Source organism: Equus przewalskii, chromosome 20, assembly GCF_037783145.1.
Source record: "Equus przewalskii isolate Varuska chromosome 20, EquPr2, whole genome shotgun sequence".
Lineage (NCBI taxonomy): Eukaryota > Metazoa > Chordata > Mammalia > Perissodactyla > Equidae > Equus > Equus przewalskii.
Window position 1 is genome coordinate 30,295,297 of NC_091850.1, and position 24,465 is coordinate 30,319,761.

Sequence of the window (24,465 nt, forward strand, 5' to 3'; positions counted from 1 at the left end):
AATCTGACTTCTGGGCATCAGTGGCAGCTGGGGGCTGGTTATCTGGTGATCCTTGAAGGCATTCTTTTTTTTCTGTAAAACAAGGTCATATATCCTTGTGACCCTTGAGTTACCCCTCAGGTTAAACAGGAAAACAGCAAATTGACAACACTAACTTCTTTCCATAGCAAGGTGGAAAGGTAATCTTATTGAATATTTATAGTAACCCTCAGGCACCTGGCTTCATGAGGTGTTAGAGAAGATGGAGATTGTGGGGATGGAAGTTGACAGGACAAAGAGGATGAAAAAGAGATGAAGAGAAGGCGGTGGGTCCTTCTTCCTTCTCTTCACCTTTCAGGTAAAATAAACTTTAATGCTGAGTCTCTGGCACTACTTCTTCTCTCAGGGAGAAGATGGGATAGGAGAAGTCATGAGGGTAAAATAAATAAAGACAGTAAAGTGAGAACGAGGACAAGGACAGCTGCTTCTCCCCGGCAAAGTAGACTTAGAATCTCTAGCCTCTGACCCAAAGTGGGATACTCTGGTCTCTAGGACAAGAATTAACCTGTAGTGCAGAGTAATATTTTTAATAATGAACATTTGAATCTTTTATAGCCCTGTCTATGCAACAACATTCACTCAACAAGTATTTATTGCCATCTCTATTATCAGATGGTTGATTAACATACGAAGTGGTCACACCCATCTCTCTTTGTTTATTACAGAAACTCACAAACAAAGTCTGGCAATACTAGCAGTGAACTTCACTCCATATGCATTTTGATGAGGCTGCCTCTTGACTCACCATTGACCTTTGATTTATGAGAGCTTCCCACCCCTGTCTGCCTCTGGGGTTTTCCAAGGCTGACGCTCCATGATTTGTAGCTGGGCTTGGGTCTTTTTTTCTTTCAGTAGCTGCTCCGAAAAGTTGTTTAAGATAACCAAGAGCATCAGCTTACTTAGGCATATCCCATGGTTGCCATCTAGAGACAACACACCAAAGAGTGCGAAGCCCAGAATATATCACACTTTGTGTTTATTTCCTCTCCTCAAACATCTTAATTCAGTTGCATCAGACTATCAAAGACAATCTGAAGGGGAAAAGAAGTTATATACTAGTTTCAGCCCTATTGATGGGAAGTCAAAAGTTGAAAAGATCATTGCATTTCATTTGTCCTTTCTTTCAGTCTAAACCTGTATGAAGACCAACTGTATACCAGGCCTTGACCTTGAGTAGCCCACAGCCTAATGGGAAAACAACCTGGGGAACTTATAAATCATATAAGTGAACACTAGTCTCTTCGTTTTTAGACCCACTTATACAAATAGAGAGCTACCTGCTCTATAAGATCCCTATTTCCCACCACCCATATCTATTCTAATTCTCTTACTTCATTGTATCTTAGAGATGGCATTAACCAGTGTTGTAAAGGTGGGAATATTGGCTCTGTGTGTGTGTATATGTCTGTCTGTCTGTTAATATGTAAAGAAGAGAGAAGGGCTCTGATTTAATGGTTTGTTTTTAAGAAAGCCTATTTCCTACCACAAAGGTAAGCTCCTAGATTTTGCTCTATTTAATTCATTTAGATTCCAGCCAAACGTAAGATCTACTTCTTCACCTTTCCTCTTCCGTCTGAGAAATCAGCACGTGCTGACTGATACCTTCGCTGCCTGCTGTTTGGAAGGCATCTTTCATTCAGGATGTACCTCTGCGTGTGGAATGAGCAAGAAGCTTTTCCAAGGATTGCACATATTATTAGGCTACTGTCAGGATGTGTTGGAAGCAGACCTGCTCTCCAGAGGCCTGGCAGAGTCATTTTTTCCTTAAATGGACAAATCTATGTTCTGTTTTTGCGCCTTCACCTTCCGTCAAGGTCACAGCACACCTAGTGGGTATAAGCTGTTACATTGAGGAGGTGATAGTTCTGGGTGCTTCTTTGTATTTTCGATTTTGTAAATTTGGGATCCTGGAAAAGCTAAGCATCATCCTTCAAGTCATACCAAATTTGGTATGGTGTTCCTGGACTTTAAAAGCCTTTAATTGGAGGATTTTGGCTGCCAGTTCATCTAATTGAGTTTATATGATTCATCGTCCAAATCCAAGTCACAGTTGTCTGATGAAACAAGAAACTAATTTTTTCCCAAGATTCAGATACCGCAGATAGGCCTGAAAGGTTCACAGCGAGGTCAGCTGGAATCCTGTCACATGTTGATCAAATCAGCCAGGAACTGCAAAGCAGGAAATTTTAGGTTCAAAGAGATATTGGCACAGTAATTAACATATACCAGCTCTTTGGCAGATATTGGTTAATTAATTAATACAGTCTTAATACCAGATGCCATCTTTTAAGAGTCTCATTTTCCTTTAGATAGATGTTGATGAACCGACGTTTGATACAAAAAGAAATTGTCAATTACAGAATAACACCAGTAATTTGAATGAAAAAAAAAGGTGAACCCCCTCTGCTGGACTGGCTACCCAAATTGTAGAGCTCAGGACAAAATGAAGATGCAGGACTCCTTGTTCAAAAATTATTAAGAATTTCAAGGTGGCAATTGCAGAGCATTAAACCAAGGGTGGGGCCCCTACTACGTATAGATCACACATCTGTGAAGCTGGCCCTAGGCTCCCCCCATTTGATTAACATGCATGAGTGCCTACAACTTATCAGGCATTGTGCCTGTCTTTGTCATATACAGCATCTTCTATCATTCTCACGACAACTATATGAGTCCGGGAGAGTTCTTAACTTACTCAAGATCATACAGGAAAGACTATACAGTACACAATGCGAGTTTTTTCCCAATAGACAGAATGTATGTCAATTCTGAACAATGCATTTTAGCGTATGCTCGTCTTATACAATTTTTCCTCATCTAGTTACGTAGATAGTAATCATTAACATGAATTGAGAACTGACAAGGTGTCAGGCAATGTTCTAATTACTTTACATGTATTCACTCATTTAATGTCCATGGTGTATTTATGCTGCTTTGGTCAGGATTTGGCAAAAAGCAGAAAGCACAATGCAGAGAATTAACTGAAGAGACTTTGGTGAAGAGACTGCTTTCAGAGGTGTGGATAAGATTAAGGTGCTGTTTAAGGAATATGGATATATCTGGAACTAACAAGAACAGGAAACTGTTAGCATCCCAGGCTGGAAGGAGCAAGGGAAGGGGACAGGGTTACCAGATGGGGTGACACCTTTAGCCATAGCAGACAGGCTGCTTGTTAGATGCTGTGGTCATGGTCAAGGAAGACAGCCACTGCCAAAATCCTGGCAAAGAGGGAGGGCGTGGAAGGCAAATGCTCTAACTTCCTTTTTTGTTGTCCTTGGATCTGCTCAGGGTCTCCCTGTGGCCCAACCTAAGGGCGCCCAGGGCTGCAGTCTCTGGAGCTCAGCTTCCTGGAACACAGAGCAGAGATTGTCAAAGGCAACTGGAGAAAAAACCAAAATAATTGTTATCCCCGTTTTACATATGATGAAATGGAGACACTGAGAGGCTAAGCAACTTGCTCCAAATTGCACAGGTAACAAGTAGCAAAGCCAGGATTCCAGCTCAAGAAGTCTCAGCAGAAATGGAGCCTCAACACTATATTCTACGACACGTCCTTAAATGGTTCAGAAGCCGCCATGTGGAAATAGATTATCGGCTACCAAACTCATTGGTGTGGAATGTTGTAATCAGGGAAAGCCATCCTGAACAAATAAAACGGAATCTTAATTATTATAAATGTGTGCAATTGGTGCACCCCTTCTTCAAGATGAAGAAGAGAAAGGACTAGGATTGCAAAGCATTGCCTAGGAGACGGTTTAGAGGCAGTTGGTTTTAAGAAAGGAGTGGTTTGCAGTTGGCTTCATTAATTTCGAAGCAAATGAGTGAATCTGAAACAGTGTCAAGAGCACTTGAAAAGTTTAATTTTTTAAATAGAGTACGTATTCTTCTCAGATTTATCTTTTTGGTAGCTTGTTTAGATCACGCATTAATTCCATGTCTATGTGTTAAGAGCCTCCTACTTTGTCCAGTATTGCTCTAGGTGCTGGGGTATAGCTGTAGACACAGCAGATAAAATCTCTCCTCTTGATGCACTTAAACCCTAGTGGCAGGAGATGGGCAATGAACAAGTAATGAATAAATACATAGTAGCACTATGAAGAAAAATAAAGAGGACAGAGAGTGACGAGGGGAGGAAGAGAGATGTTTTTAAACAAGAATTATGAAGAAAGCTCTCTTTGAGGAGACATCTGAGCAGAGAACTGAAGGAAACTTCTGTTCACTGATGATGCAAAAGTGAACCATAGCCCAGTTACGTTGAAGAGGCTTTTCGAACTGGAAGGGACCACAGAGATGCTCTCATTCTCTACATGAAGAAACTGAGGCCTGGGAGTTAAGTCCTTTAGCTGGAACCATATTGTGAATAGTAATCAATGAAGCTTAAGATAAAAATCACGTATTGGGACACTTATTTTTGTCATTCAACAAATGTTATTGGGTCCCCGTTATGTGCCAGGCACCATCATGCTTTTTACCCTGGATCCTATTGTTGACTGATTCAGAATCAATTTCAAATTAATGAGTTTTCACTGTGATTTAAGTTTGAGCACCCTCAGGTGTGGGTTCCCTTTGTGTGGTGTGTCAAGATGCCTTGGAAGATAAATGAAGCCCAGCAGTGGCTGACGGAATGTGACTTACAAACTATACCCTACCCCTTCTTTCAATTGAATTATTTTCTTTTTTGTAACTTGAAAATTAGACTCTGGTGGTTCACATGAACTGGTTAAAAATCATATTCTCTCCCTCAGATCTTTGATTTATGTTTATAAAAAATATATAACAGCAGAGTTATTGTCCTAATGTGGGAGGTGGGACAGAGGGGAGAAGAATTCAGGCAGGAACAGAGCCAGAATACTCAAGCTCAAATTAGATGGCAAAGTTGGACCCGAGAGAGAGAGAGCGAGAGAGTGTCGGAACATGACTGAAGATATTCCCAGGGTGTTACACCAAATGCAGGGTACAAACATAGGACAGGGTCAGTGGCCAGAGTAAGGGGATAGAGATCTGGACAGAGCCCGGGGAGATAGCTGAGAGTGAGAAGGAAGACAAGAGGTTGGCCAGGCCAGGTGTCAGGGATCAGAGTAAAAGCGAGAGGCTAGGGCCAGAGACGATTCTTGCAGAAGCGTTTCTCCAAAAGCTGCATTCAAAGGCCCAGGTTCCACCTCTTGCAGGGTTGACAATTATTTTTATTATTATTACTTTTTAAAGATTTTATTTTTTCCTTTTTCTCCCCAAAGCCCCCCGGTACATAGTTGTATATTCTTCGTTGTGGGTCCTTCTAGTTGTGGCATGTGAGACACTGCCTCAGTGTGGTCTGATGAGCAGTGCCGTGTCCGCGCCCAGGATTCGAACCAACGAAACACTGGACCGCCTGCAGCGGAGTGCGCGAACTTAACCACTCGGCCACGGGGCCAGCCCCGACAATTATTTTTAATATAAACTCATTTTAAATAACATTTTTTTACTGAAAAAACCCTCACACATACACACCATCTTATTTAATCAGTAAGGTAATAGATGAGGTATTTTATCCATATTTTATGGACGACAGAATTGAGATCTAGAGAGGTTGAGAAATGGACCTAATATCTGGTGATGAGTTGATGACAAAGCAGGGACTAGAACTTAAGTGTGTGACCTCCATCTCTCATACAGCTTTGACCCAGTCTACACGGCGGTGTGGTGAGAAGATGGGAAGGAACTAACATCAGTGGCAAGACTGGAAACTTTACACAAAAGTCGTGGCACCTGTCCCACATGAGAATTCATATGTCTTGACAAACAGTAATTAGCTTATGTAATTTTCTCTTCTTTTCTGCGAGGCCAGTCACCTTAGTTGCAAAGGAAGACAACCTCTTGGTGTTGGTCCTTAACTTGAAGCATTCAGCCCAATTGAACTTGAAAAGTGCCAAGGGTTGTCTTACGTTGGGCTCCATCATGTGAAATCCCCCATTAGTTTTTATGGTCTGAATGTAGATCCTAAAGGAGAACATCCACCAACATCAACAACAATAACAGCTCTCATTTATTGACTGCTCACTGTGTTAGGTGCTATTCTATACACTTTAGAACTTGCCAGTTAGTCTTCAATATGACCCTATGTGGTAGATACTATTATTATCCTTAGATAAGGGAACTGAGGCACTGGGATGATAAGGAACCTGACAAAAGTCAGACAGATCATTGCTGCCCCAGCCTTAGACCGTCAGCTCTCACAGTTCCCATACGTGACAGCAGCTTCCCACTGGAAGCTCCTGGGACTCTCTACCTGAGGGCTTTCTCTGGATACAGGAGGATGTCCTGTCCAAGCACAGGGAAGGTTGGAAGTTCCAGGAATTAATGCCCCTGGGTACAGACCTGAACCAATGAAACTGGTGGATAAATACGCCAGCATCCTTTTCCCTTGAGTGGGACATTTCTGTAGCATGTTCTATATGGTCTCCCAGAAGTCCCCATTGGGACTCAGCCCCATTTGCCCACATTGTTAAAATGCTCCTTAACACACCTTGTATTTGCTGCCTTTCCTTCCATTTATTACTCTCTAACCAATGCTTCCTGGTGTTGTCTCCCAAATAAAACATATTTCCACCCAAATCCTTGTCTCAGGATCTGTTTCTGGAGACTCAAACCAAAGACAGTTGGATGAACTGGAAGTATTTCTAGAAAACAGACCCATAAGTGGGATTTGGATCTGGATAGTTCACTGGCCAGAAGGTAACAAGCATCAATTTGTTGGAAGTAAGGGAGGTAGTGAAAACCCTGGGTATCCTGGAGCATTACAGTTACTAAGACTTTCATCTATGGGGGATTGGGATGGAGTATGGCTAGAAAGGGATGCCCCAGCTTATGCGATAGCTCTAGCGCTTGAAAGATTTGGGGACAATGGTAACTACAAAGATTGGGGACTTGGTAGTCTGTTGTGAACTGCAGTAGTAACTCTGAAGAAAGAAAATAACAGGTTCACGTCAATGAAGAAGGAGAAGGTAAAGAGTCCTCGATGCCAGCATATAAAGAGGCTCATATCTCCTGCAGCTGGAGGGCAGACTGCTGAAAACAAGGCTTACAATTTGATGGTAAGAGTGACAGAGATGGAGGCAACAGCATGGGATCCCTCTTATAAAGGCTGATCTAGCTACTAATGCATCTAAATGCTTGACCTGTTAACAGTGGAGAGTGATGCTGAGTTCTTAGTTTGACTGTCCCTCAAGGAGCCAACCCACCACTTGGAGGAAAGTTGATTATATTGGACCCTTTCCACTTTGAAGGAGATTCATGCTTTCTGGGGTTGATAAACTTTCTGGCAATGGATTTACCTTCTCTGCCCCTAGTGCCTCTGCCAGCACCTTTATTTAAGGAGCATGCAACCACTCTTTATCTAAGAGTGTCTAGTTTGCCAACATTGGAATCCGTATAACATCACCTTAGAACAAAGGAGCCACTTCACAGTGAAGAAGTCAAGACAATGATCATGTGACCACAGGATCTACTGATCCTACTACACACCACACCATCTGAAAGCTGCTGGCTTGGTAGAATTTTGGAATGGCCTGGTGAAGGCTTAGCTAAGATGCCAGCTGGGGATGATACACCACGGGATTGGGACGCCAGTCTTCAAAATGCAGTATATGCATCAAATCACTTCCCATGCTTGTGTCCCTGGTAGGTAGAATACACAGATCCAGGAAATAAAGTCACAATCATTCCTAGTGACCTACTTGGGGAATTCATGTTTCCTGTTTCTGCAACTTTGGTTTCTACTAAAGATCCAGGTTCCTGAAGTGAATGGGGGGTGGGGGAAGGGTGCGAGGAATGTCTATACAAAGGAACATAGTCAGGATCTCAGTAAATCTAAAGTTACGTCTGTTACCGGGTCATTTTAAACTCCCTGGCTCAGTAGTCTAGCAAGCCAAGGAAAAGAGTTTCGATACTGGCAGGGATAACTGACCCTGATTGTCCCAAGGAAGCAGGCTTCCTTCTACAGATTGGGAACAGGAAGAAGTATGTCTGGCACTCAGGGGACATCTTGGGTCCCCTCTTGATGAATCTAGATGTGAATGGACAATTGCGGCAACCACAGCCTGATGAGGACATGGAAACGAAAGGTTCAGATTCCTAAGGGATGAAGATCTAGCTTATCCCACTGGGCATATAACCTAGACCAGCAGAACGACTGGCTGAGGGTCAGGAGAATCTAGGGTGGTGGGTAGAGGAGCCAGAGGATGAATAGCGGAGTTACAGCCTCAGGACTAACGGCAGTGGAAGGGAACACAGCTTGTCTCACTAACATGCCTGTTACAAAGTTTTTCCCCCCTTGGAAATTGTGACCAGCCACCTTGAAAACTCAATGACAAGAAAGATGCTGAGAGGATCTGAGTGATAACGAGGGTGAACTGTAGAAGATGCGGTTGGTCCTCCACTCACATATTCTTGGCTCTCACTGGTCCCATGCAGGCAAGTAGGTCCCCGCTCTTACCCCAGGGCTTCTCTGTCCACTGGAGCAAGCCTGGCTTGCAAAGATACAGGCCAGAAATCCCAGGGAGTTCACATCCTGGGGGTAGCCCTCAACCACTGAAAGATGGGAGTTGGTTAATAAATGCCCAGCTTCCTCACTCCTTGGGTGGAATGTCTCTGAAGAATGTTCTCTACAGTTTCCCAGAGAATGTGCATAGGATAGAACCCCAGACACCTCTGGGTTGCTTGCTCCTTAATCACTCTGTGTTGTCCATCTTCCCTTTCTGGCATCATTCCCTCACTTCCTTACTGGTGCTTCCTGGAGTTACCTCTCAAATAACCCACTTGCACCCAAATCCTTATCTCAGGTTCAGCTTCTGGGTGAACCCAAACTCAGAGAGTGGCTGAGCCAGGACATGAGCCCAGGTAGTTTGGTCTCAGAGTGCATGCCTTTAACCACTACATGTGAATTAAAGAATTATCCCATAAATATAAAGGATCCCAAATAGGAGAAAAAGGATCCAAATATCTTCAAAGATAGCCTCAAAATGAAATTATTCCAACTTTACAAGCCCTTATGGCCAAGTGTTAATTTTTTACAGAATAGTACTTCATTTGGTATCAATCTCTGTAGGAGAGTTATTGGACACTCAACTGGATGTCTCTTTTCTTTTCTTTTCCAGTACGATGTGAATCCATCCATTTAACATCTTATTTATTTTTTTCACATTTGAGAAAAATGTGATTATGTGATAATCAAAGAGGAGCTTCCTACCCCTCAAAGAGAAAAAGATGGCAGGCATGGGACGCAAAATCATGTATGTTCTTTCCAAGTTAAACATTGCTCCAGACACAGAGCAAAGGCCTTGGCTTCCTCCACATCCAAAGCTTCATTAAGGTCTTGTGAATTATCCTGATCCTCAGAGGGAGGAAAGGAGATTATGGAGCAGCAGGAAAGGATTGCATTCCATATCTCTTTCAATAGGCCTGGAGAGGCCATGGCATTCTTCCTCTCTGGCTACCCTCTGTCCTCTGTCCACCTCTTTCTGAAGCCTTGCAATCCAATTCGGAGTCTGAACTGGGGTAAACAAAAACCGCTCTGAATAGACAATGGCCTAGGAAGGGGTTTACACTTTTCTCGGAAGGAGGCATTCTCCATCCAGAATCTGAGCCTAGTGGCCTGGGCTAATGAGACCTGGCCAGACCGATTTGTGGAGGTAGCCTGGTAGGGTATAAAAGCACAAAGCTACAATCATGAGTCTTTCTCTGGGTGACATCTTGATTGTCCCCATAAGCTACGTTGACAGTAAAATGTAGAACCCAGCTCTGGAATCAGGTTGCCTGGGTGCCTGATTTGAGACCCAGCTCCACCACTTACTTGGTATTACTTAACCTCTCTGGGGTTCAGTGCCATTATCTGTAAAAGAGGGACAATAGTTATATCAGTCGGGTGCCAGCAAGAGACAAATATATTCTCAAATTGAGAAGAGTTTAATATAGAGACTACTTACCAAAATGGGCAGGATTGGGGAAATCAACAAGGGACAGTGAAGCACCCCAGAGCTGGCAACATCAGGGAGCCAATACTGGCCCTAGACCATGAGGTGTTACCAGAGTGGAGAGTAACTACAGATTCACCTGTAGGAGGGGGCTGTGAACAGGAGCTTTCAGTGGAGGGATATTGCCACTACCATCACACAGCCTGATGTTATTATTCCCATTCCTGGATGTTGGTACCTCCTGCTGGAGCCCCAGTGGCTGACCCTAACTGGAATCCAGAAGGCAAGGGAGCCAGGCTGAGGCCACCCATAAAAGCTAGCCTCTCAGGGACAGAATGGAGTGCAGAAGGGCAGAGAATAGATCTGGAGGGGTAGACAGAGAATATCCAGCTCAATAATAGTAGCTATCTCAGGGTTACTGTGAAGATTAGATAAATTACTGCACATAAATTCTTAGAGCAGTGCAGGCACATGGTAAGCACTCTACAAGAGTCCGTTACTGTTGTTATATCCCTCATATTTCTCTGTGACGGTCAGCATGTGGGTTGCTGCAGGGTTGATTGAGGCGTTCCTTACATGTCTAGCACCAGCCTAGCTCCTGTTGCCTGGAGAATCTCTCTGCCAAGGCCAAATGTCTGCTTCTCATCCCTGGGATGAGATGCTCTTGCATGACAGTGTTGACCTCTACAGCTGGGCTCTGCATTATCTCCGAGACAAGGAGCTTTTGAGTTGGGCTCAGGGAATGAGCCTCTGGTATGCTGGTCCCATCTTGATGGCCTTTGCTTCTCACCTTATAAAGTAAACCTCCTCCAGACAGTTAAACACAAGTTGACTGCATCTGGACTGAGCAGAGAGGAAAGCTGCACTTGCTTCCCCTCTCCCTATCACTTGGAGATTAAGGGTCTCTACAGTGAGTGCCACTCACTTCCAGAACAGAATCTTGCCACCTACCTCCTCCAGAGTTCAATAAAGAGAAATTGCTACCATCTATTGGGCATCTAACTATGGGCCAAAGAGTATGTGAGAAGCTTTACATATTTTATGACATTTCATACTTACAGCAACACTGCCAAATATTAGTGTCCCCACTTTACAGGTGAGGAAACTGAGACTCAGAAGTTTCACCTACAAAGCAAGAGGTGGCAGAGTTGAGATTAGTCTGTCTGCCTTTCCACCACACAATGATGTCAATGGATCCAACTTGAATCATGCATTCTCTTCTAAACTTTTTCTCCAGTCACAAAATACACGTCAGCAGAAGAAATGGACTTTTTGTCCTTGAAAAGCTTGTCATATTGGTGGAAGACAAGATTCACACAAGTGGAGCAGTCTGAAAATGATCTATAAATGTCTTGGGTCAGGTGCTCAACTGAGCACCACAAGCTTTCCTTGTTGGAGGAGCTTTGAGAAAAGGGAAGAACATGAGGAAAAGTAATTGAGGGAGGCTGCATGAGAAGCTGACTTTGATGGGGAGGCATGCTCTGCAGAGAGAGGTAAGGAACACCCATGGAGGGAAAAATCGATGGAGAAAGAGAAGGAAGACAGAAACAAGCCCAGTCAGTGGAAGAGGAAACTCTAACTATAGGAGGGAGGGCTAGGGATTGGCAGCTAATGAGGAGGTTGAGGAAGAAGGAAGAAATCCTTGAAAACTGTGAAGAAGAATTTAGACTCAATGTGGAAGCAAAAGGAATTCAGGGTAGTTGTGGAGGGGTAGTGTCAAATGAAAGAAGAGTGTTAGAAAGATTTAGACTTTAGGAATAAAGAAAGGGACTGAGGGGAGAGAAATAAGAGAGAGAAAGTTGGAGCCACCCTTCAGAAGAAGAACAGTTTGGACTTGGTAAGTAAATAGAGCAGACGAGACAAGGACGACTCCATTTGTTTCCATTATGCTCAATAACGGGGACAGGGGAACGGATAGACGGCCATCGATGAATCCAGTCCACTTAAACAGCTTGATCGGAGGCTTCCCCAAAAGGAAATGCAAACTACCTCTCTGATCAGAGAAGCAAAATTTATCTTTTTTTGTTTTCTGGGGAAAAAGTATACCTAGTTTTACCAAAAGCTGCTTGATCTCCCCTTCTGATAGTTTAGAGAAGGCTTTGAATAAATACCTCTCAACTTAGAGGCCCCCTCTGTCTGTCCTGAGCTGTGTATGACTTCAGGGTCGCAGGGCTCAGAGCCTGGGAACCGGCAGAAGGAGGGTCCGTTCCCCTCCTCCCAGCTGGGGAGGTGTGTCAAAGTGTTCTTGCTGGTCCAAAGGGAAAATCTAAACAAGTTCAATTTGTTGTCTTGTTAAATCTCGAGGAATTCAAAATACGTCCTTATTAACCAACAAGTCACAGACTATTTACTTATTGAGCAAAATCCTGATTTCCTTGGACTCTGAAAAGTTTTTATACTTACGGCTTCCCTTGGCCCAGGTTCATTAAAATACACACTTTTATTTTTGTTACGATGTCTAAGGAATTGTTTCCAATAAACTGTTGTCACCAGTAAATTGTGAACTCCATTTTCTTTCCATGAAGATCTTGCATTTCCTTGACATCTAGCCCTTTGTGTAAATTGAGGTGTTTCTCTGCAAAATTAATTAATTAATTAATTAAATTAAAAAGTAAACTTGGCTTCTCTGATCAGAGGAGCCGTTTTCATTTCCTTTTGGGGAAGCCACAATTCAAGTTGTTAAATGCACTTGATTTGTAGATGGCTCTTCTCCCTATCTGGCCCCCTCTTCCCCATTTATTGAGCACCAAACAAGGGCTAGATTTATTTATCCTTATTAGCCTTTTAAATACTTCTATTTCATATAAATTAAGGGGAACTGTTATTTTGAATGTTTGTGTGTTTGTGTGTGTTGGAGGTGTGGGTGGGGGAGTAGGAGTGGGGCAGGGGAAGAGAAGGCAGATGGAAAGTTTTCTCAGAACTCAATGGTGGTGGATGTGCTCTTTGAGGAGATAAGAAGTACTCACTTTAAAATGATTGCTCCCATCTAGCCTTTATCAAACTTTTGAAGAGGCTTTATGAGACCAGACATAAAAAGGCATTTCCTGGTAAGCTGTCAGGAATACTATGTGTCTACAGACATGAATCACATCCCGTTTGTACATTCCATTTCACAACAGGAACATGAGACATACCCGCCCAGTCCTTACCAGCTTCGTGAATAAGGGGGATGTTGGCCTCCTGTGGGATGCTGGCCTGAACACTGTGCTCATATGGGCTGAGACAGAGCCCCTCACCAAAGCAAGTGAAGACTAGCATCTGATTGGTTTCTTGGTGTAGATAGCCCAGTCAAGAAACTCAGCTCCATTGTGAAAGAGGAAATAAAAGAGAGAGCTGTGGGTGGATTTGCCCCATGGACTAGGGCTTTTGAAAGCCCCTGAGTCATTTGACTCTAGGAAAGTGCCCAGTACTCTAACTTTTCTGTCAGAACTAGCCATCTCTACTTCCCTTCACTCTTTTTCCAACCAGATGCCACTATTTGCTTTTCTTACTTTGCATGATGGGCAGTAGAGCAGCTTCCTGTTTCAGCAGGAAATGAATAAAGAGCTCCTAGCAGGACTGGAAACTTACCTCAGTTTCATGTTCACTTAATGCTTCCTTCATTTGTATAGCCTTGCACTGTGTTCCATCCAGATTTCTGATCCTTTGCTTCCTAGCAACAAGTAGCTATTGTGTATGCCTTTACCCCTGACTTACTGGTTGGGATTCCTGACCCATCATTTTGGGAGGGTCTCTGGGACACGTGCCTCCTACTACCACTTGCCTATCCATCCCTCTTTCCTCTCCTCCCTCTTTCCTCTCAGGCCTTTTATTCCTTCCTTTCTTCTTCACATATATTTTTATCGAGCATGTAGCAGGTACATGCTGTGAACAAGTGCTGGGAACCCACAGCCTTAGCAAAGAAGATGGACAGAGAAAAGCAATTATAATAAAGTAAAATTTATCATAGCAGAAACTGAGGATGATGAAGTTAAAATTTCCCTGGATTAGGGTGAAACTATGCCTTGTACCCAGAAGGTTAATGTGGGAAACAAAATAACCAAAGTTTCTGAGCCTGCCTTGCAGAACAGCAGGAGGCCCGTTGATAAGAGAGGAACTGACAGTGCCCTTGTAACTAAGCATCTTGCAGGAACATTAAGAAGCTAAAATGACTGATTATAAACCTAAGACATCAAAGACTAAAAGCCCACCGTGTGCAACACATAGAACAGACGGTCACGCCTGTGCAGAGGACTGTTAGAACTTCCACCCTCAAGGCCACATGCTTCCCCTCCTCTACCTGAAACCTCCAATAAAAACCCTTGCTTGTAGCTTTTCAGGGAGTTTGGGATTGTGATGTTAGCTGCCCGTTCTCCGTGCTCAGCCCTTTGCAATAAAATTCCTAATTCTTCCACTACACCCAGTGTCAGAGATTGGCTTGCAGCTCAACAGGTGAGCGAACTCACTTCAGGTTCGATATCATAGGGAGCAATGAAAGACTAACTGAAAGTTCTTTAGGGCTGGGGTGTCGGTGTGAGACAAAGAGAGGGAGGGATGAGGCTGGAAAGGAAGACAGGGGCCAGATTTTGAAGTCGTATTACAGAGGATGATCTTTATCCCAAAGACCACCAAAAACTCTGAGGAGAAAAATAATGGTTAGTATCTTTTGAGCAGTTACTACATACACTACGCGCATGTTTCATAATTAATATTCTCACAATATCCTTTGGTGATAAATATTATTTATTACCTTTGTTCTACAGATGAGGAAACTGAGGCTTAGAGAATGTATCAGTCAGGGTCCAAACAGGACAACAGAATCCCTCTACGTATTTGAAACAAAGGAAATTTAATCCAGGGAATTGGTTACACAGGTGACAGAAGAGGTGAGAACCCAAGTAGCAGTGGTGAACAACTAAGAGATCAGCAGCAGCAAGAAGCAAAAGGGAAAAGGTGGTGTTGAAGCTCAGAGGCCAGTCCCTGGGAAGAAGCTGGAACCACAGGGGGCACCCTTGAAAGCAGAGAAGGACATACACTGGCAAGTTCCTGCCCTCCACCCTCCAATATTCCCCAGTGTCCTTGTTGGCGGAAACCACTGGGAAGCCGGAGGGCCCCAGGGAATGCAGTCTTCTGTGATACAGAGAAAAACAGGAGAAGTACATTGTGTTAGTGTGGGTCCCACAGGAATCAGATGGCACATGAAAAGTAGGATAATTTGAGGAGGGCTTATTTACTAAGGGCTTAATTACAAAAGTATGTATGTGGAATGGGAGACCCATGAGGGGTGGTGCCAAGGATCCTGGGGCTAGCAGCAGCAGAGCTGTGAGCATCCCTTGGACCAAAGGGACAGAAGAAGGAGAAGTTACTGGAACCTGAAAGGACAGGGAGTATTGTAGAGCAGGCCACCTAGAGAAGAGTAGTGATGTTTTGTTGGGGGACACAGCCACAACCCCACAAGGTGGGAAGAGATCTTATTCTCTTCCCTTCTTCTCATGAGCTGGTGCTCCCATTGGCCAAACCCAATTTGGCTTGAGGGCACAGGATCCCTGTCAAGGTAGTAGCGTTTACAATTTCCATTTTAGAGACAAGAAACCAAAGCTCGGACTCTTCAAGTGACTTTTTCAAGGTCATACACCCAACTTACAAAGCTGGAAATTGAATCTAGATACATGTGACTCCAAACCTATATTTGGTAACCATTATACGAGACTCTTTGTCTATGAGATAGTTTCTTGTTTTAACCTTCAAGTCTGGTATTTTAACTTTTCCCACCTACTTCATTACAGAGTCCAATTTGCATAGAACCTCAGAACCTTCTACATCCATGACTACTTCCCATTGTCTGGATCCTGCCCCCAATATTCCCTTAGTTCTGCTTGTCTTAGTAACTGAACATCTGTTCACCATTTAACACCACTTGTGTTACTAACATTTCCTGTGGAAACTGGGCAATTCTTTTTGGAATCAAGGGTGTGGTACACACAAGTCATAGTGTTCCCAAGTGTCCAACAAAATGCCATAATATAAAAGTGTTGTCCTGCCAGATGCTACATGTATGCTGGCTAAAACAACAAGTAGAAGGATTAACCTTAAAGAGGAATTCCAAAGATGAAAACTTCATATTTGAAGATGCTGGTTGTTGTATTTTTTTATAATGGTGAGTTATTAGAAGAAGTGCAAGTGTCCAGCAACAGGGGAATTGCTAGCATGAAGGACGTTCATCAAATACTGGACGGGGAGAGCTTTAAGCTTACCCTTGCCCATTTCTGCATCTGATAGACGTTTAGGACATACTCTCGATGCATTTTTGGTAAGACGGAACAAAGAGTTAAAAACTCTTGCTCATACTTTTGGCCTTGGGTAGGCGCGAATCAGGCAAGCTGGAGATGTCCTCTCTTTGGAGGATTCCTGTCCTGGGAAAGCCTAGCCAGACGCAAGGACGGCCTTGGGGAAGGAGTAAGTGGTTTGGGGCAACTCTGCTGCGGGTCTAAACGACAAGGTCTTTTTGGGTTGTCTTTAGATGTTTCTTTTCACCACAAAATTGGTAAGGCCTGGAGGATTGAGAAAAAGGATGTGACCTAGGAAAAAGTGGCCAAGGACCCTTGGTTTTCTTTTAGTATAGCCTAAGAACTCAAAAGGCTCAAAAGAGTCCTTACTACTCACACACGTCCAGCTCAGCTCACCCCAGGTAGGGGTCTGAGGCCAAAACCACAGTAATAAGTATTCCTTAGCCCAGAGTGGCTCATCTCCGTGCTTTCCTAGAGCAGCAGTTCTCAGGGTGTGGTCCACAGACCCCTGGTGGGCTCTGGGATCTTTCAGAAGGTTTGCCAGGTCAAACCTTCTTTGTAAGAATACTAAGGCATTATTTGCATTTTTTACTGAATGGTACAAAAGCAATAGTGAATTAGGTGGCTGGCGCCATAACGTGAATTAAAGCACGGGCTTCAGAAGGCTTATTACAGTTTGGTATTAAAACTACATTTTGTATTTTTTTACCACTGCACACTCACAAATGAAAAAAAGAGTCCATCACATAAGAACGTCTTTTTAATATTCTGTGTGATGAATGGCGAGTATACATAGAGCATTTCTGTGCAAACCTGAGTAGGCTGGCTGTCATAAGGAAAAGCACTCGTGCAATTATTTGAGTTACAGGCTGAACCAACTTCATCTTTCATGGAACACCTTGTTTCTTGACAGAATGACTGACAAACTATGGCTATTCAAATTCAAGTACCTGGCAGACATTTTTTCAAAAGTGAATAAAATAAGTCTGTTAGTTCAAGGAAAACAACTGATACCATATGTTGCTAATGATAAAATTCAACCTTTTAAGCAAAAAAAAATAGATTTGTGGCAAACTTGTGTTTGCACAATGAGCTTGAGAGCTTCGCAATACTTAGAGACTTTTCTGATGAGCTCTGTGGTGATATGAACAAATGTGATTTTTTAATACTTTGTAATAAAATGTGTAAACATTAGGAAGCTCTGTATAACTCAGTAAACCCATATCTTCCCGATGAACAATGCATGATGTTTCAAAATCATGCATTTGTAAAAGATCCATTCCAAGTTCAAGAGAGATAATAAATTTTAATGTTACAGATATGAAAAGTTCATTGATATTGTTTCAGATTCCACATTAAAACTAATCTTTAATAAATTTCCACTTAAGTTTTGGATAGTAAGAAAGAAGAATACCCACAATTATTTGAAAAAGCTATTAAAATATTCCTCCCTTTTCCAATCACACATCTGTATGAGGCTGGATTTTCTTCACATACTTCAACCAAAACAGTGTATCATAACAGATAGAATGTGGAAGCAGTTAAGAGAGTCCAGATGTCTTCTACGAAACTAGACTTTAAAGAAATTTGCAAAAATGCAAAACAAGGCCAGTTTTGTCATTAAGATTTTCCTTTGCTGTGGAAAGTGTAATTACTTTTTCATAAAAATATGTTCTTTATGGTAACAGGTAGTGGAATTATTATTTTTAATGAATATGTAAATAAGTAATTTTTGTTTCACAGTTTTAATTTCTACTCCAGTAAATATTGATACATGTAACCCACACAAATATAAGTGCTTTGAGGTCCTCAATAATTTTTGAGAGTGTGAAGACATCATGAAACCAAAGGTTTGAGAACTGCTGAGCTAGAGCATGTGATGAGCGCAGAGTGGTGACGGCAGCAAGGGATGGCTGGTTGACATTTTAGGATTCCCCCCTGTCCTCTCTCACTCCTTATTCTTTCAAGAGTATAATACAGGCGTTAATAACTAGCCTTTGAAGATTTAAAAATTATTCCTTCATAAAGAATAAATATTCAAATATAGAAGGCAAACCCGTGTGTAGAATATGAGTGTAATGGTGTGATAATATGCATACGTGCGGGCAAGGATTAGAGGAGACGGAAAAATGAGAGCTATGTAAGGACGTGTGATTATGACTGATGAAGTTTCTTTGATGTTTTTGTAATAATATTTTAATAAAATAAATAAAAGTCAAATTAAAACACTCATATACACAACGCCACCACTTTTCTAGGAGATTCAAAAGTAAGAATTCTCTAGGATTTCCCCTAGTTGGTTGTAAAATCAAACTGTCTGTTAACTTGATCGGGCCAGGAAAGTCCCCAAGTTGTTTTGCAAGAAGGAAATTTTCAGCTCTTGGATTGTCCTGAGCGCGATGGCTACAGGGACTGTATTTCTCTCCCATGTCTCTTGAAGGAGCTGTACGGATCGCACAGCAAACTCTTGGGGCCGAGGGTTGAAGTAAGTCTCTGAACGCAGCTACTGGGCAGGAAGCAGTTAGCACCTGGCTTTGTTTACAGTTCCCTGACCCGCTGTTCCACCATGGCCAGGAGGAGAGCTCGACTACTTCCACCAATGGCGGTGAGCAAAGTTACCCGAAGCTGGCTGCGAGTGACATTTCCAGGGGCTGCAGGCCTCTGTACACACAAGAGTAAAGAACAGGAAGAGCAGATAACACCGCAGGCCCCCAAGCAAATGGCTGCCCTCTGGCAATAATACCCTCTGGGGACACGGCTGTGAGATAGCAAAAACACCTTTTCCCAAGCTGGTAGGAACACACGAACCACAGGAGTGTCAGCATCCTGTCTGGGTTAGGATAAGCATTTGGCTATGATGTATGCTTATAAAAATGACATACCTTTTCTTTCAGTTCAACTATATCATTCCTTCATTCAACAAATTGAGTGCTTACTATCAGTTGTCTGTTCTAGGGTCTAGGAAAATAGGAGTGAACAAAACAGAATAATCTTGCCCTCGTGGAGTTTGCATTCTAGAGGAGAGACACAAAATCAGTAAAATAGCTGAGTAGAATGTATAGTACGTTGGATGGTGATAAGTGCTATGGAGAAAGAGAAAGCAGGGGTGGGAGAGGGTGAGTGTGTGGGGGTCCCAGCGCAGCCTCACTGAGAAGGTGAAATCAAAGCAAAGACCTCTTTCAGGTTACTGTAGAAACTTAAGAAGAAAATTGATATAAATTCAAGAAAAAGTTACAACAGAAGGCACTCATTTTCCCATTTAATACTAATGTTTCATTGGTATCCCTTACCCCATTTTTTTTTTTTTTTAAAGATTTTTTTATTTTTTCCTTTTTCTCCCCAAAGCCCCCCGGTACATAGTTGTGTATTCTTCGTTGTGGGTTCTTCTAGTTGTGGTATGCGGGACGCTGCCTCAGGGTGGTCTGACGAGCAGTGCCATGTCTGCGTCCAGGACCCGAACCAACGAAACACTGGGCCGCCTGCAGCGGAGCGCCCGAACTTAACCACTCGGCCACGGGGCCAGCCCCCCTTACCCCATTTTTTACACATGTATGAACACATACTATTTTTTCAAAGATAGATGTATACTTACACATAACTGCTTGGAGGTCTTATTTCTCACTTTGCAGTGCATCCTGAGCAGCTTTCCATGTTTGTTACTAGATCTGCACCGTTGCTCAACTGGCCCCAGAGCATGGGGAAGGGGTATACCATAATGCAGCCTGGGGTCTCCCCCCAACTCAGCTACTTAGGTAAGCTCTCTGGGTCCCAATTTCTTCATCAGTAAGATAAAGATATAGGATTTAACTCCTAGGGTCGTTTGGGAGGAATGAGATGATATAAAACACACAAAGCACTTGGAAGAATGCCTGGCACATAGTAAATGCCTGATAGAAATGGGTACACTCATGCCATTCAGGGGTAGCATTCGTGTACCGTGGGATACCACCAAGTACGGAGCAAGACTGGGCAGGTCAAGGAGGGTCTGTGGCCCTGGGAAAGAGTCTGGATCACATTCGGATGCTGAAGGAAGCCACCAGAGGGCTTTAAGACGGGAAGTGGCTGGTTATGATTCATGCAGCTGTGTGGAGAACCGATGAGGTGAGAATGCTCGTAGGGAGGACATCAAGAGGCTATTTTCATAACCTGGACAAGAGATGGCAGCTTAAACTAGAAGGGTGGCAGAGAATGTATTCAGGATAGATTTTGAAAATGGAGCTGGCGGTGTCTAACTACAGGGCTCTCAGCAAAAGAGAGAAGAATGAGGGCGACTCTAGGGTATGGGGATGGTGGGACCGTTATTTGGGTGGGGAAGGCCAGGAGCACACATTGAAGGTGGTGGGTGGATGGATCACTGTCTTTTGGCCATGTTGACTCTATTATCATTGCCTGTTATTCTTGTTGCCATCACCTCAGTTTAGGTCTCATCTCTTCAGGACCAGACTATGGCAATAACGTGGGCTCCGCAGATCTCCCTGATTCCCGTCCCTTCCTTTCAGCGCACGGGCCTTCTTGCTAATTCTCTCCTGTGGCTTTCCCCCTTCTTCCTTGAATCCTCCCATCCCCCACCCCATCCTCTGTTTGCCTAAGTCTGGCTCATCTTTCAAGGCCAAATCCAAGTGCTACCTCTCTCACAAAGCTCTTTCCCTTCTGAAATTTGACACGAATTAGGTCCATCAGCTCATTTGATTTTTAGTCTGTCATTCACTAAAAAAAAAAAAAAAAATTGTTAATTCTCCTCCACTATGCCCTGAACCCTGCCTGACAGACCCTAAAGATGGGGACCACATAGGGCACAGCAGGCTGTGTGTTTGGGGGGTTGAATGGGGCAGAGTGGCGCTTGGGAAGGGCTCTTAGGGGACACGAAGTTCCAAGAGAAAAACTCCTCACGGGAGCTCAGGGCTGGCTCTGCACAGCACCTGCCTTATGCCAAATTCCACTGAGAGTGCCAGGCCTGTTTCCAAGGGACTAACATCATCTGGGATTTTTATTGCTGGTGAATAATTTGAGACCATTGTCTCTGGTACGTAAACTATCCCAGTTGGAGACGGCCAGGCAGCAGGCCTGGGATAATAGCCACCTGTCCTCATTTCCCACCTGCCCTGTTCTGTCCTCAGTTACAGCCCGTGGCTGAACAGAAGCAGACCCATCTCTGCCATCCCTCTGCTCTCTTTAATTGCTTCTGGTGGCTTGTCCCTGCTTATTGGTAAATTGATATTGATTACCCTCCAGGGCCTAACCAAAGTTGTCCTCCTCATGGGCCTCTCCAGAGCCTGAAATTATTGTATTTGGGTCAAACTAAGTATTAAGATTATGTATACTGGGGCTGGCCCTGCGGCCAAGTGGTTAAGTTTGCATGTTCTGCTTCAGTGGCCTGGGGTTTGCCGGTTCAGATCCTGGGCACGGACCTACGCACCGCTCATCAAGCCATGCTGTGGTGGTGTCCCACATAGAGAAACTAGAATGACCTACAACTAGGATATACAACTATGTACTGGGGATTTGGGGAGGAGAAAAAGGAAGATCGGCAACAGATGTTAGCTCAGGGCTAATCTTCCACACACACACACAGACACAAAAAGACCATGCATACCGTCATTATAGGTGATTGACGTCTCCACTCAAATCAATTTATCATATTAACCAGCTTCGCACAGAGCAAGGTCCTGGGGGCCCTCTCCCCTCCCTCCTCTTTCCCTTCTCTAAATGTCCGTTTACAGGTCCATCTTGCTGGAGGTGGGAAGGGCTGCCTCAGAGGTGTGGGTCGGCTGCCAGGCCCTCTGGAATTCAGCGGGGAGCTGCAGGGAGGGAGGCCCTAGGGCAGCCTGGGGCATTAGGAAGAGCCCTGGCTTCTGGCAGAGGACCCGCTTTCACAATAGCCCTGTGATAGCCTGACTACTGGCTCCCAGATAGCCACGTTTGAATCCCCGGACTTGTGAATGTTACTTTATATGGCAAAAGGGACTTTGCAGATGTGATTAAACTCAGGATCTTGAGATGGAGAGATTATTCTGGATTCTCCAGGTGGGCCCTAAACGTAATCATTAGTGTCTTTGTAAGAGGGAGGCAGAGGGAAATTTAATACAGAAGAGAGGGAGACAGTGTGACCACAGAGACAGAGTGGGGGTCACTGAGGCCACAGGGTGAGCCAGGGGTCACCAGTAGACACCAGGAGTTGGGAGAGGCGACAATCAAATCCTCTCCTGGGGCCTCCAGAGACCTTGATGTTAGCCCCGTAAGCCTGAGGTCAGACTCCTGGGATCCAGAACTGTAGGAGAACAAATTTATGTTGTTTTAAGCTCCCCCTTCGATTTGTGGTGAGTTGTCATAGCAGCTAGAGGAAATGAATACAACTAACTCTTCAGCCCATCCTAATTCTGTCTTCTAAGGAGACTCCTGTTACCCAGGGTTCCAAAGTCATTCGAGATGTGGCCTGGGGAGTGCTTGGACTCAGCATGGACACCCCAGGCCCGACAATGATCTTTGCTCCAGGACAGATTTCCTCTTCCGGAGGAGGCCCAGCCAGTTCAAAATGGAAACTGGAGGGTGAGACTGGAGCCTGATTTGCCCCAGGCAGGCTTTGGCTTGTGGCCTGACATCTGAGATGGCCAAATTCTCCCCAGAGCTCCTTCCTTGTTCTCTGAGAATGCAAGGAGGAACTTCTCAGAAAATCACCAGCTGGACAGAGCCAGCTGCATAGTTTGTGGGGTCCAGTACCAAGTGATAATGCAGAGCCCCTTCTTCCAAACTCATTAAGAATTTCAAGACGGTGACAGTAGAGCATTAACCAAGCTGGAGGCCTTCTGAGCGCGGCCCTGTGCGGCCCATGAAGGGGCCTCCTGCCTTTGGCCTCTGTTCTAGGCTTAGGTGAACTTCCACCTCCAACGCCATTTTTCTTTCGGAAGTACACGCAACTTGTTTAGAAAAGCTGTTTCTTTTTGGCTCCTTCTTTCTTTCATGGAATAGGTTCTGTTCTCCAAGTTGCCAGGCCAGAAAGAGGACCTGCTTAAAGAGTGAAATGCATCTCTTCCAGGATCCTGCTGATAACTCCAATGTTTTCAAAACAAACGAGGACAGCTATAAAGATAGTTTATGGGCTCATTAAAAATCCCCAATCACAGCATAAGCCATGGGACAGAGAGCGTCATTTTGGAGAAATTTTGTAATGCACAAGGGTGAACCTACCCTCTGCAGCTCCATGGTGGCCCCGGGGCCTCAGACAGGGCTGGGATGCTTCCCAGAGTGAGCAAGCGAACGGGTGATCCCCAAAGCTTCTTATGGACAAAGGGGACACGTTGGGTCCTGTGTAAGCACAGGACATATAATTTTAAATGGGTTTTGAGGGAAAAATAATTCTGTAATGGCTGGTCTTGAGCCTACCTCCCAGCCCTTCCTCCCCAAATCTTATGCTGCCTCACTGGTAGATGGAGAGAAAAGCAAAGCAGGCCCCAGCCTGAGACACTGTTCTTCAGGAGAACTTTCCAGATCAAAGTGACTTGTATCTTCCTGGTCCTCTGTGTCCTGATGCCTGAGCCCCCATGGGCTCAGGACTCTATTACATAGCACTTGCCTTTAGATAAGTTTTTCTACATCCCTGATTCCGGCATCCCAAACAGACAGTGAATGCCTGATGGGCTGGAAGGTGAACTTTTGGTTCTTTTTTGGTAAAATTCACCTGTCAGTAGAGGAGCCACTCAAAATCTGTTAACCAATTGGCTGATCAATAGCCCCACATGGGACAACTGCTTAGAAGTAACAGCTTAATTGGCCAATTTTCCTTTTAGCTGTGATGGGAGGTGACCTGCAATGACCCAGAGATTGTAAGGTAAGCCTAACTAGCTTACCTTAAGAAAGTCAATGGTTCCTAGAATATTATAGTGGAAAGGGCCTCTTTTTCTGATGAGCAAAGGGTTCTAGATGGCAGCAAGGTTTTTCCTGGACCGGGGAGGTTGTTCCACCTGATGGCCTCTCCTCTGGACTTTATCCCTCTGTGAGGCTGTGAAGTCAGCCCCAGAGCCCACACTCACCTGTGCCAGGCCCAGAAATGCCTTTTCTAAGAAAGCCCAGTTTCCATTACAGCAAACGGGGCACCAGTCTTCTCTGAGTTACGGGCTGTCCCTACTCTGAACGTATGAGCTGTTAGAGAAGCCAGAAATTCTGGGAGAGAAAGGGAAGAAGTGATGACAGGCAGGATGAGGTCAGGGGCAGCACCT